The sequence below is a fragment of the Leguminivora glycinivorella genome, chromosome 23 (assembly GCF_023078275.1).
Source record: "Leguminivora glycinivorella isolate SPB_JAAS2020 chromosome 23, LegGlyc_1.1, whole genome shotgun sequence".
NCBI lineage: Eukaryota > Metazoa > Arthropoda > Insecta > Lepidoptera > Tortricidae > Leguminivora > Leguminivora glycinivorella.
The window spans coordinates 12,502,779-12,515,806 of NC_062993.1; the positions used below are offsets into that span (position 1 = coordinate 12,502,779).

Sequence of the window (13,028 nt, forward strand, 5' to 3'; positions counted from 1 at the left end):
TGTCGATAACGCTTGGAAGAGCTACTGGTCCATGAAGGAGCTTATGAAGGGAAACCTTCCACTGTCACTCAAGCGAAAACTCGTCGACATGTGTATTCTGCCTGTCCTAACCTACAGCGCCCAAACATGGTCACTCACAGAGATTCAGAAGTTCAAACTGAAGGTTTGCCAACGCGCTATAGAGCGCAGCATTCTAGGTGTCAAAAGGACCGATCGAGTCCTAAACACTACGCTGCGCTCCAAAACTCGCATTGCTGATGTTGGCAAAAAACCGCCAGGCTTAAATGGGACTGGGCCGGCCACGTCTATCGCATGCATCCGGATAGGTGGCTAACATAGCCACCAAGTGGATGCCGATGAAGAAGTGAGGGCCGGGCAGGCTTGAGGCAAAGATGGCGAAACGATCTGTACGCCTTTCTGAAGAACTGGCCGGAGGAAACAGAGAACAGGGAGTCATGGAGAGCCAGGGAGAGGTCTTTGCCCAGCAGTGAGACACTCATATAGGCTAACAAAAAAAAAAAAGCGCGGAATTGAATTACGACTTTCACTCAGTTTTAAACTAAATCAGGACTTAAACGAGTAACACTAACACATCGTGTATATTTAGCCTGTCGTTTCCAACGTGACAATTTCTCGTATTTTGCCGTTATTTTACTATTGAGACGTCATTTTTGCACAATCTATCTATATTGCCGTAATTAACAATACGCATTGAATAATCGTACATTGTGTATTAAGATTGAGGGCGGAAAGTGAAGCCTTCAGCCTCCCGTGATATACACAACATCACACTCGCGAAGTAATAACCAAATTTTAAACTATTGTATTGAAATATCTACGCTGACATTTTGAACATTCGTCCGCCATCTTGTAATTTTTGACAGGTCATGGAAGGTCCCACCCTGGTATTCACTTTACCGCCCCAAGGGCGGTAAAATAGTTCATTAAGTATCAGTATGTAATAACAGAATAACACCGTTTTCGAGAGAGTGTGATGAAAAGCATATTATAAAATATGTTTTACGACAGTAATAGTGTTTCCGAATATGAAGGCAGCAAGCAATTTAGTATTCATTTATCTTATAAACATGCCAATTTAGTCAAATTTCTACATTAACATTGGACAACTTTTGTTGAGGTCGCAGTTCAAACTTAGCCTAATCGACTTTGACAGCATAATTATAGTATGTATTGAAGTGCATCAGTTCTAACATAGAACCAACTTTGATGACAGTGTTGTTATGTGGTTATGATTGTAATTCTACTTAATATAATTCATTAACAATAGGATGTTTGGTTCGTCTACTAATAATATAAGCATTTATTGCAAACCATGGTATACAAAGTGGTTTACATAAGTATAGATACCAGGAATCACATTACACCCTGTATTTATGGACATTTTTCGTATACTATTTAAACTTAAATTTGCCTGCACTCTCAAGACATCTGATGACGTGTAAACGGATGTTTTTTTTATTTACAGTTGCTTATACATTGGATTCCACGTACATAAACACTTGTCTTAGAATAAATTTAAAAGTGGAAAATGTCTGCCTTGGGTGAGACTTGAACTCACATTTTCCACTTTTAAATTTATTCTAAGCTTAGTGGCATCGATTGCAGACGTTTCTGCTAGTCAGAAGTTAAAAATAAACACTTGTGTCCTTTATTTCGGTTGAAATTGCGACGTTAAAGTAAAAAATCCGAAAATCCGGATTTCGGTTTTAAAATCCGGATTTAGAAACGGATCGCAAAATCAGCGGATTATCCGGATTTTCGGACTCCGGATAAATAGATGGTCAAACAAATCTTGTCGCGAAGGTATAATTATTATCCCTTCGCGCCTACATTTTTCAAATTTTCCGCCTTTTTTCGTTTCTTGATATCAATTTGTCAATCATTTGTTGTAAATTAATAAAGTAAAAAAAAACATTTTAGTCTTTTTAGGTAACTTTGAAGTAATATCTATAAAGTAAATTATTAAAGGTTTTTTAATCAACAACATCAAAATAAACTTAAAAATGTCATTTTTTTAAAAGAAGCTTAGAAAATATATTGGAACGGAACGCATTTTGTCAGTTTGATTTGATTGAAGTAACGAAGTGAAGTCAGTCACTTCAAGTGACGCTGTTTTTCCTCCTTTTTCGTTTGGCGCCTGTTGTGTCGTACGCGTCCTCCGTGATTAATAATAACGTACACCTATTCGTTTCATCGAGAACATGTACTCGGTAATACAATTTACTGAAAAAGACGGCGGAACCGTATCATTAGTGAACAACCAGTGGTTTACGCCAAGGCGGTGCGAAGTATTCTGGCCCCCCGTTAAGGGAACCAAAGCATTTGATAAAGTTTTAGCTGATGCGCAGACACCAGACGAAAAGTGGAAACTTTACAGCGTCGAAAGAGTTTTTTGTGAGACTGGTACGTATATTTTAAATTTTATTTTATTTTGATACATTTTACAAACCACTTGGATTTATCTATGGGCAGATTCGTTTCCTGACCTGTAGGTATGGTATCTGGATGTAATATATCCTGATTTATCGAGAGCTTACTGATTTTGGTGAAAGTTTTCTAACTGTATTTTGTGTGACTACTACCTAAGACAGGTAATTTTTAAAACTGCTTGGATAAATTTCATGTGATAGCTACTATATATGGTTTTCTAACTCCCTGGGGCAAGTTTTTTTATTGGCATGCAAATTGTAACAATATTTTTCAAACCTCGTAGATATATTTTTATTTAGATGGTATTCATATATTCAAGTAACTATTAGTTTCATACAGGCAGAGCCATCTATCGGTAGGACTGTATTGATCTCCTAGTTTGCTGTTTTCTAGAATGACAAAAGATGGCGTGTCGATCGTCGTTAGTTTATTTTCTTCTAAAATAAATCTCTTTTAATATTCATTTATCAGAAATAAAACTCAATTTATTATTGTATTGTTAGTTTTCGTTCCTTTTTGGAAATATTTTATTACCCTTTTTACGAAAGAGGTTTGAGTTGAACGTAGTCTATAGGCGAATGCATCTCGTCACGTATCTGTGGGCCGAGCTGTCAGCCGACACTTGCATACATATCTGAGATGATGTAGACTGGAACTTTCGATTGATCCATGGAACATGGCGGATCGTTCTCCAAATATGTGTTTTTTATGTTTGCATTCTGCTGTTTAATGTATAAGTTTGATAGGATATTATGCAGTAAATAGCCTACGCAAAGGGTGCAGTTGATGAGGAATTCGTTTGGAGATGCGAATATCCAATTCTACGGACATCACTCGGCAGTTCGTGGTCCCGGCCGCCATCATGCTTTGTACTGCTGCTCCAGTGCAACGTGAAGGCCTAATCCATGCATTTTTATTATGATTATGATTCGATATTTTCATAAAATGACTTGAGGACCCCTTCCATTGACATGAATGCACGGAACCAATAAGCCGGCTTCTTTTCTGCGTTGGGTATGTTTCACATTTATACGCGCATGATTTTAACCCTCGCCAAGGGTTGGTAAGCCTCAGGGTCATTGTTTTTTTAAATCCTATTTCAGGGTTCTCCGATTTGGAGGTTACGTTCAAAGGTAGCGCGGAGCTCATGCTTCCTGAGCCTGAACCGGTGGACAGGAGGCTGTGGCGACTGGTATGGGAGAGCTTCCATTCCTGTAGCTGCAGCTTCCACCTCCCTAAATTCTGCTACACGTCACCAAGGTCAGAGCGTGCCTCGTTTTATTATTTTTAAAAGGAGCCCAACATAAATTATTATTTTTTAATTAATAAATTTACCCTTTACCCGGTCTTCTAGTACCAGAATCACTGACTCACCCCTATGCTCTAAAGTTAGGTATTTGTTTTTGTTTTTAGTAATAAACTGAGCTAGCTATTTAACGTATAATATTTATTTATTTATTTATTTAAGTTTTATTATTCTACATAAAAGATTTTCCTTTTCGATTATTTGTTTTTTAATTATTATTGATTTTCTTCTGTAGACCCCTTCTGGGTAAAAGCTTCTTCCATAAAAGTTGTAAAAGCTGTTTCCATTTTACTTTTGTCCTTGGCCATGTTTTGCCATTCCTTACCTGCAGTAGCCTTAATGTCATCCTGCCACCTGGATAGTGGATGTCCTCTTTCTTGATCCCTGTGGTTCTTTCCACTTTGTAACCTTTCCTGTCCACCTGTCATCATTTAGCCTTGCCATGTGACCCGCCCATCTCCATTTCATACTCTGAGTAAAGCGTAAGGCATCAGTTACTTGTGTCTTTTTCTAATATCTGAGCATCTTATTATGTCCTTTAACTTGATGCCTAAACAGCTTCTTTCCATTGCTCTTTTTGCATGGTCTGTATTTTATTTTTGGTTGACTGGTTTAGGGTCCAAGTTTGACAGCCATAGGTAAGGCAAGATAATATAGTTGAGTTAATTACTGTTTTCTTTAGGTGTATCAGAAGTTGTCGTGAACTGCTTCATGCGGTATGCCTATGGGGTGTAACTGCTTGTAGACTCATCATACACGGGCAGCTTGTAGCAGTTGAACTGCTTCAAGTAAAAGCCCATCTATGGCGGGCTTGAAACTTAAGACTTACTGAGGGAAGGCAAAAATTACAATATAATACAAAACACTGTCATAACTAACTCTGTCTTTATAATGTCGTATAGACAGTGTTGACAAGTAGTTACAGCACCTGTAGTCAACTATTAATTAGCTTAGTGTTAGGCAACTGTTTTGATTACACTATTTACAATAACTAAATTAATTAATTTTAGTAGACATGCTGGCATCAAAGAATCCTGCAAAGATTCAAAAGTGACCTACTAATTAAATTGGCTGACTGTACAATTTCAGGTTATTCGTACTAATGCAAGTCCATCCTATATGTTTACTTAATAACCTTGTTTACTAGGGGGATGCATTATGTTGTGTTAATTTATTATTTTTGCATGTTGTGTGTATTTTTTTATTTGCATGTACCTAAAGATGACCTAGAGAAAGCAAAAAAACTGAAACTGGTTGAAGATACATCAGACATACAGACTGAAGTCGAAACAGAACCAAGTCTTAAACGTAAAAGGCAAAAAAGATATATTTCTAGCAGCAGTGACGAAGATAAACACATAAGGCCACCACCGTTAAAAAAGAAATTACAACCACTTCAAGCTGCTGACAATGGAAGGAGATTATGGAGGTGGGTTTTATAGTCAAAACACCTGTTATGAATATGTAGTAATTTGGTTGATATTAATGATGTAATTCCGAAGTACCTCTAATCGCAAAAATTATATGTTATGTTTTGTGCAGATAGTCGTCAAGCTCAGCCAAACATTGCCCAAGAAACCGCTTCAATAGCAGAAAGTAAATTATAATTAATAAATAATAGATAAACACATATTATACTCTTACCTGGTAAAGTTTAGATTTGGGTAGGGCTTCATAAAAATGCATAACATTTAAAAAAGGTAATCGAGCCAGGTAACCTTTGATCTATAATAAAATAGATTCTCCAGGCACGCAAAATACCTGATTAAAGGCTTACAAGTGAATAGTCATTTTTGTCAAACCCTGTAATTATACTAATTATAAAATTATAATGTATTACATACTAAGGCCAACTAAATAAATTGCTAACCTGGGGTTTAGCCTGTCCCAGCCATTGCTACTACATATACCGCAGCACTATAAATGTAGTGTGGTATATTACGGAACTTAGAATATGTTCTTTGTCTGATGTTGCTTCGAAACTAATAATATACCTATCCACTTAATCTCCAATTAACTCCTTGCGTGCATTGTGTTATTAATAGTATTAATATTTGTAGTAAATATAATTCATATTAAATTAAATGTTTTTTGCCAACAGGAACCCTCTCATTACTGAATGTAGCAGATGAGCTTCCCATCTTAAAAACAGTGTAATGCAAGGTAAGATATCCATGTTTATATATTTTAACCCATGCGGCGCTTTAACTTTCATCATCATGTATGTGTGTGTGTGTGGTGTTCATTACTGTGTTCCTGCTAGGCTGTAAACAGCAAGGATGATTTTTTTGTTGGATTCATCTTTATTTATTAATAGGTAGGTACTAAAAAATTTCCGCTTTTATTTTTATAGCAACAAGCTTTTATATTAGGTCGACCTGTATGTAACTTCCATGGATCATAGCGTCATAAAAATGACTTTTTTAGAATTGTCTTGATGAGTATTAGTTGTCTGTCGTAAGAAAAGTACAGTCAGCGATAAAAGCTTGTACCAAAAATATTTTTTTGCCAAAAACTTATTATATTTTGTATGTTGTCAGATTTGGCAGACGACGGCGACGGACGGTTAACTCCTTTGCACGCCAAGTTAGTCCTCGGTGCCAATATGAACAACCGTCGAATATCGGCAGCGACGAGCCAGCAGCAACGCCATCGAGAGTTCAGGGATTAACAGGTAGGTAATATACTATATATGACTATGATGTAGTACTTTTTAGGGGTTCCGTAGTCAACTAGGAACCCTTATAGTTTCGCCATGTCTGTCCGTCCGTCCGTCCGTCCGTCCGTCCGTCCGTCCGTCCGTCCGTCCGTCCGTCCGTCCGCGGATAATCTCTCAGTGACCGTTAGCACTAGAAAGCTGAAATTTGGTACCAATATGTATATCAATCACGCCAACAAAGTGCAAAAATAAAAAATCGAAAAAAATGTTTTATTAGGGGTACCCCCCTACATGTAAAGTGGGGACTGATATTTTTTTCATTCCAACCTCAACGTGTGATATATTGTTGGATAGGTATTTAAAAATGAATAAGAGGTTTACTAAAATCGTTTTTTGATAATATTAATATTTTCAGGAAATAATCGCTCTAAAGGAAAAAAGTGTGTCCCCCCTCTCTAACTTTTGAACCAATTATATGTTTAAAAAATATGAAAAAAATCACAAAAGTAGAACTTTATAAAGACTTTCTAGGAAAATTGTTTTGAACTTGATAGGTTCAGTAGTTTTTTGAGAAAAAATACGGAAAACTACGGAACCCTACACTGAGTCATGGCTTTGACACGCTCTTGGCCAAATTTTTGTGCTTGACCACTAATGTACATTTCTTCACATGAAAAATATCTTATTGATAGTTATGGCACAAATGCTCTGCGTGATGGCAGTGCCAACACCGACACATACATGCAAACACATTACGTAATTAGTGTTGAGCACTTCTGAGAGATGTAACCCTATGTGGATTTAAGAGAACTTTGATCCAATGGCTAAGGACATACTGTATACACTTAGAAACATCTATTACTCAAGAACAAATATGTCTGTGATAAACGCACAAATATATATGCCCTTACCGGGGTTCGATTTGTAGAATCTCCTGCTATGTAAGCAGTTGCACTACCAACTAGGCGTAGGCTAAGAGGCCGTCAAATGGTAACAGATAGACTCGAGTTCCTTTCGCATTTATAATATTAGAATGGATGACTGGCTCATGGCGTGCCTGATCTCGCGTTGTCTCGGACGAGAGTGTGTACAGTCGTAGCATAACATGTATCTATCATCGCAGCGGCCAATGTACACCTCTCGAGTCTTGTTCCGATAGTATTTGACCACTTTGCACTTACACTGTTTTTATTTTATATTTATTTTTTAGGATACCAAACAAAAAGTGCTGTCATTGTTGACATGTATCAAACTCAAAATGATCAAATAATAAGTCTGTTAAAACATACTGGCACATCGAAAGTAGCAGTTCTTAAAACCGGAATTCAAATTCCCAATTCAAAATGCCGATGAATTAACTACAACTGAATTATTAATAGAGAAAAAGAAACGATGACATTTGAGTAAGTTACAATACCTACAATAACTCTTTATTGAACACCATATAAAAAGATTTACAGAAAAAGAGATAAATGAGAATATTTGCACCAATAGGCGGCCTTGTAGCTTCAAAGCGAGTCTCATTCAGACAGACTGTTACATTACAAAGGAAGAAGGAAGGAACAGCTTGAAGCAGGTGGTGCAATTTATAGTTATTTAGTAGTATGTCTAAAATACATACAACTCGCATACAATACGGATACAACATTTGTAAAGCTGAGGTTTAAGACCAGCAGAAGTTATTGCTGCAAGTTTTAAGATGCAACTATAGGTAATTGCAGTGGGTGGCAAACTGGCAAATATCTGCGTCTCTTTCTTGCATATACTTCTGCAATCTCACAAAACTTGCAGCAATAACTTTGCATGTCTAAACTCGGCTAAAAAATGTATTTCATATATTGCTAATCTTCACTTAATTAGTGGTCATTGGTCAGGGATCGTGGCAGTGCAATGGAAATCCGTGATCTCTGCCTACCCCTCTGGGAAACAGAGCGTGATTATATGTATGTATGTACTCAACTAGTCAATGTCCCGAACAATAATTTTTATTTGCTATTTTTCAATTATACATTATATTTGTTTTGTTACAGGTTTCCATTTTACATGAGAACTTCTTGGAGGCAGGGATATTGCGAGCAAAGAAATTAAATGCCTCGACTAATGAAATTTTGAACCACTGGACCAGCTGGCTCAACAAGTACAACTTTTTATGGAAAGAAGATCGATTACAAAAAGCCTTTCTGCCAACTGCGCCTGCGAGATTGTATCGTGGGTAAGTTGGCTGTTTCACTAAATTGTGGTAATTTTTTTTAGGATTTTGGGGTTGGTCCACGTCCCATAGAAAAAGTTGTTCAATATGACCTACCCTAATTACCTCGTACAATAGTTGGTTAGTTGTAGAAAAAGCAACCTGTCACTTGCTGGAGAATCTGGAGATGAAGTAAAACTTATTATTTTGCATAAATAGTTATATTTTTTTTTTTATTGCGAGCCTATAGTGTTCCACTGCTGGGCAAAGGACTCGTCCCGCACTTTTTCCATTGTTCCCTATCTTGAGCAGATCTCTGGCCATACTTTTAGAAAGGAGTCAAGCTCGTCTCGCCACTGTCGGCGGGGTCTGCCGGATCCTTGATTTTAATTATTAGGTTGCCATTCAGTAAGTAATGATTGCTAACATTATAACATATGTATTATATCCTTTATCTTTATAGAAGGAGTTGTCACCACTACATCTGGGTCTACAGCTAAAGACGTAGAAGATTCCATTAAAATTTGGTTAAAACATGCCCTGAAAGATTGAAGAAGATTAAACAACAATAAACATGGCAGAGAAAATATAAATCATTCGAGAAAAAAATACATAGTTGGCCAACAATTATTGCGAAGAGCCAAAGAAGCACACAGTTAAATGTAATTTCAAATTTACAAAAGAGTACTACAACTGTAAGTGCATCTCTTCTTAGTTAATTTGCCATGTACTTCATATAATAATTCTCAATCTGAAATTGTATTCCAAGGAGTTCTAGAAATAATTCCGGTTTATTGATAGAACATAGCATATCTCACGATAATCATATCATTACTAGTGATAATGAGCATTTACTATCTGATTCAGATTCGGAAGTCTCATAAAAGAAGATGATTTCAAAACAGAGTTAAAACATTGGGCCACTCTAATATCAAATACCACATAATGCTTTAAATAGTCTTCTTAAAATTGTGTCATTACTTTATGCCCTGGATTACCAAAAGATAGTAGAACACTGTTGACAACCCCTTTACTAACTAGAAATTACTAGAAGAGAGAGAAAGTTAGATACTGGTGAATTAGTACATTTAGGTCTTCTTTCCCAAATTCAAAAGCAAATAAAACTATTTAACGATAATGATAGTAATCTCGGTAATAGAGAAATTAATGTTTCTTTTAACATTGATGGACTTCCCATATTCAAAAGTACTAATACACAATTGTGGCCAATATTAAGGATTGCCTAAAAAACAATCCTAATGCTAAACCATTTGTACGATAACGTCTTCTTTCTGTGGTCAAGCTAAACCTTCACCATTAAATGTTTTTTTAAAGCCCGTTTGTTGACGAATTAGAAAACTTTACTTAGAGATGGTTTCGATCTTGAAAATATTCATTACACTGTTAAAATCCATAGCTTTATTTGTGACGCTCACTTTGCACGAGCATTTATCAAGTGTACTAAACAACATGGTGGTTATTCAGCTTGCGACAAGTGTATAGACAATAGGCGAATTACCGCGGCCGCGTGATCTATGAAAGTGTGTCTTGCTTTACTAGGACCAATGAATCATTTCGTTCACAGCTTGATGAACTACCATCATGTTGGAGAGTCACCACTTTTACGCCCCTATAGATTTGATATCTTTATTCCTATTGAATATATGCATAATGTTTGTTTGGAAGGAAAATTAATATGCGTAAGCGTGATTAAATGTGGATTAGTGAATGATTTAAATGTCATTTCGTATACAAAGTCCACTACTTTATATTTTTACCCTACTCTTTATTAATTAAAATTAATATCTGAAAAACTAATCCATTGTTCAAAATATATACCAGTTGAATTTAATAGAAAACCGCGGAAGACTTATCTGAATTAGCTCGATGGAAAGCAACTGAATATTTGAATGTTTTTATTATATTGTAGGTCCAATTAATGTTAAAGGACATCTTGCCACGTTCATCTTTACAAAACTTTGCTACTTTTTCATTCAGCTATGTCACGATTTTGTTATGTTCAAACAAACATATTAGAGAACTTGGTATAGATTTGGCTCAGGAATTACTTCTGATTTTTATTAATCATTCAAAATCGGTTTATGGATTACATTTTTTGGTATATAATGTTCTACATGTTTATGTCATATATGCGATGATGTACGCCTCTTTGGTTCCACTAGATGAATATTCAACATTCCCATTTGAAAACGCATTGGGGAGTTTAAAAAAATTAGTACGATCGCCTAATAAGCCATTGCAACAAATTGTACGATGATTGAAAGAAATGGAATCTTCAAAACTATACAGCCTCATCGAAAATAACTAGTTTCTGACCAGTTTTATTCTTGAATTTCTACCTGAGGAAAATGTATATGAATGTTATAAAAAACTAACATATAAAAAAAGTACGTTACATGTAGCAGAATCTCGTGAAGCTGATTAATATTGTCTTACTAAAAATAGGAAGGTGTTTAAGATATATAACATCCTTAAAAATCATACTTTATTCATTTATGGCAAAGAGTTTGTAAACTATCAGCCGTTTTTTGAGTACCCTTTTAATTCAGTAGCCATTGATGTCATGGTAGTAAAAAAATATTCAGATTTTAAATTGATACCTGTTAATGATATTTTAACCAAATGCGTGGTTTTCCGCAATAACAGCTATTCAGTAAGCATTCCAATGCTTCATGATTATGATTGTGATAGATAATTGAATGTACTTAATGTAATGTAGTAATATAATCGTTATGTGAAACTTGCTTTTAGATATGAATGAATATACAAAATGTAATCGGAGAGCGTATCAAACAAATATAACCAGAGTTGAGGGTCCAAAAGAAAGGGTTGAATATCAATAACCTGCCGTCAGTCAGACAATTGGTTGGGGGGGGGTATGGGTGGGGATGTGCATCTCTACTGAGGGTCCACGTTAGACTTCGAGCTTTTGAATGTTGATCTCATATCAATAATTTGTAAAAGTAGCCACTCAAAAGTCACATTCGGTTAAAGGTGGATCCTCAGTCGTGCATGTCAGGATTGTTAGGTATCCATATTTCATAATCCACTTCAAATTCACAACTTCCGTAAATGGGTACTCTTAGTAAAAGATTTGTAAAACTAATTTCATTAATTGTGACTTTCTCTGCTAACTCAATACGACAAATGGCATGCAGAATGTGGTCCCTCAATCGATCGCGATAAGTTCACATTAAGAGAGAACAATATAGTATTATTTAAAATATAGGTGTGACTAAAAGTTAGTAAAAGTACTCGAAGAATTGTAAATTCAAGCTTTAGTTTCTAAAAGATGCCATTCAAAAGTTTCAATCGATTAAAGGTGGTCTCAATTGAAACGTTTGTCATGAAACTGAATCAATTTACGTAACAGTTGGTTGTTAAATAGACAATTGCTATAGTCTACTTGTTAGTAAAAAATATTAATTAACTATTGCTCCATCGACCAGTAACAACAAATGCATCGTTTTACTTTAAAATAATAATCAAATGCCTGCGAAGAAATAATACAATTTGGTATGCCTGTCAAAAAATTTTGTCTCTAGGAGTTAGGAAACCATATATAGTAGCTATCACATGAAATTTATCCAAGCAGTTTTAAAAAATTACCTGTCTTAGGTAGTAGTCACACAAAATACAGTTAGAAAACTTTCACCAAAATCAGTAAGCTCTCGATAAATCAGGATATATTACATCCAGATACTCATAATTTCCTACAGGTCAGGAAACGAATCTGCCCATAGATAAATCCAAGTGGTTTGTAAAATGTATCAAAATAAAATAAATTTTAAAATATACGTACCAGTCTCACAAAAAACTCTTTCGACGCTGTAAAGTTTCCACTTTTCGTCTGGTGTCTGCGCATCAGCTAAAACTTTATCAAATGCTTTGGTTCCCTTAACGGGGGCCAGAATACTTCGTACCGCCTTGGCGTAAACCACTGGTTGTTCACTAATGATACGGTTCCGCCGTCTTTTTCAGTAAATTGTATTACCGAGCACATGTTCTCGATGAAACGAATAGGTGTACGTTATTATTAATCGCTGAGGACGCGTACGACACAACAGGCGCCAAACGAAAAAGGAGGGAAAAACAGCGTCAATTGCGGCGACTGACTTCACTTCGTTACTTCAATCAAATCAAACTGACAAAATGCGTTCCGTTCCAATATATTTTCTAAGCTTCTTTTTAAAAAATGACATTTTTAAGTTTATTTTGATGTTGTTGATTAAAAAACCTTTAATAATTTACTTTATAGATATTACTTCAAAGTTACCTAAAAAGACCAGAATTGGTTAAAATAACTTTGAACTCTTCTCAACTCTTAATCTACGATTTTTAACTTTTTGCTTAACAGTTGTGTTTATATTTTGACGCATTTTTCAGTAGTTCCTTAGAAAGCT

The 13,028-nt window shown here is 35.7% G+C and overlaps 1 long non-coding RNA gene across 1 annotated transcript; it reads left to right on the forward strand.

The window, feature by feature from the left end:
* The first annotated feature begins 5,171 nt into the window (after nt 1-5,171).
* Nucleotides 5,172-5,905, forward strand: LOC125238266. The gene is made up of 3 exons (XR_007178420.1): nt 5,172-5,186; nt 5,300-5,353; nt 5,859-5,905. It is a non-coding gene; the product is annotated as an uncharacterized LOC125238266 (long non-coding RNA).
* The last annotated feature ends 7,123 nt before the right edge of the window (nt 5,906-13,028 follow it).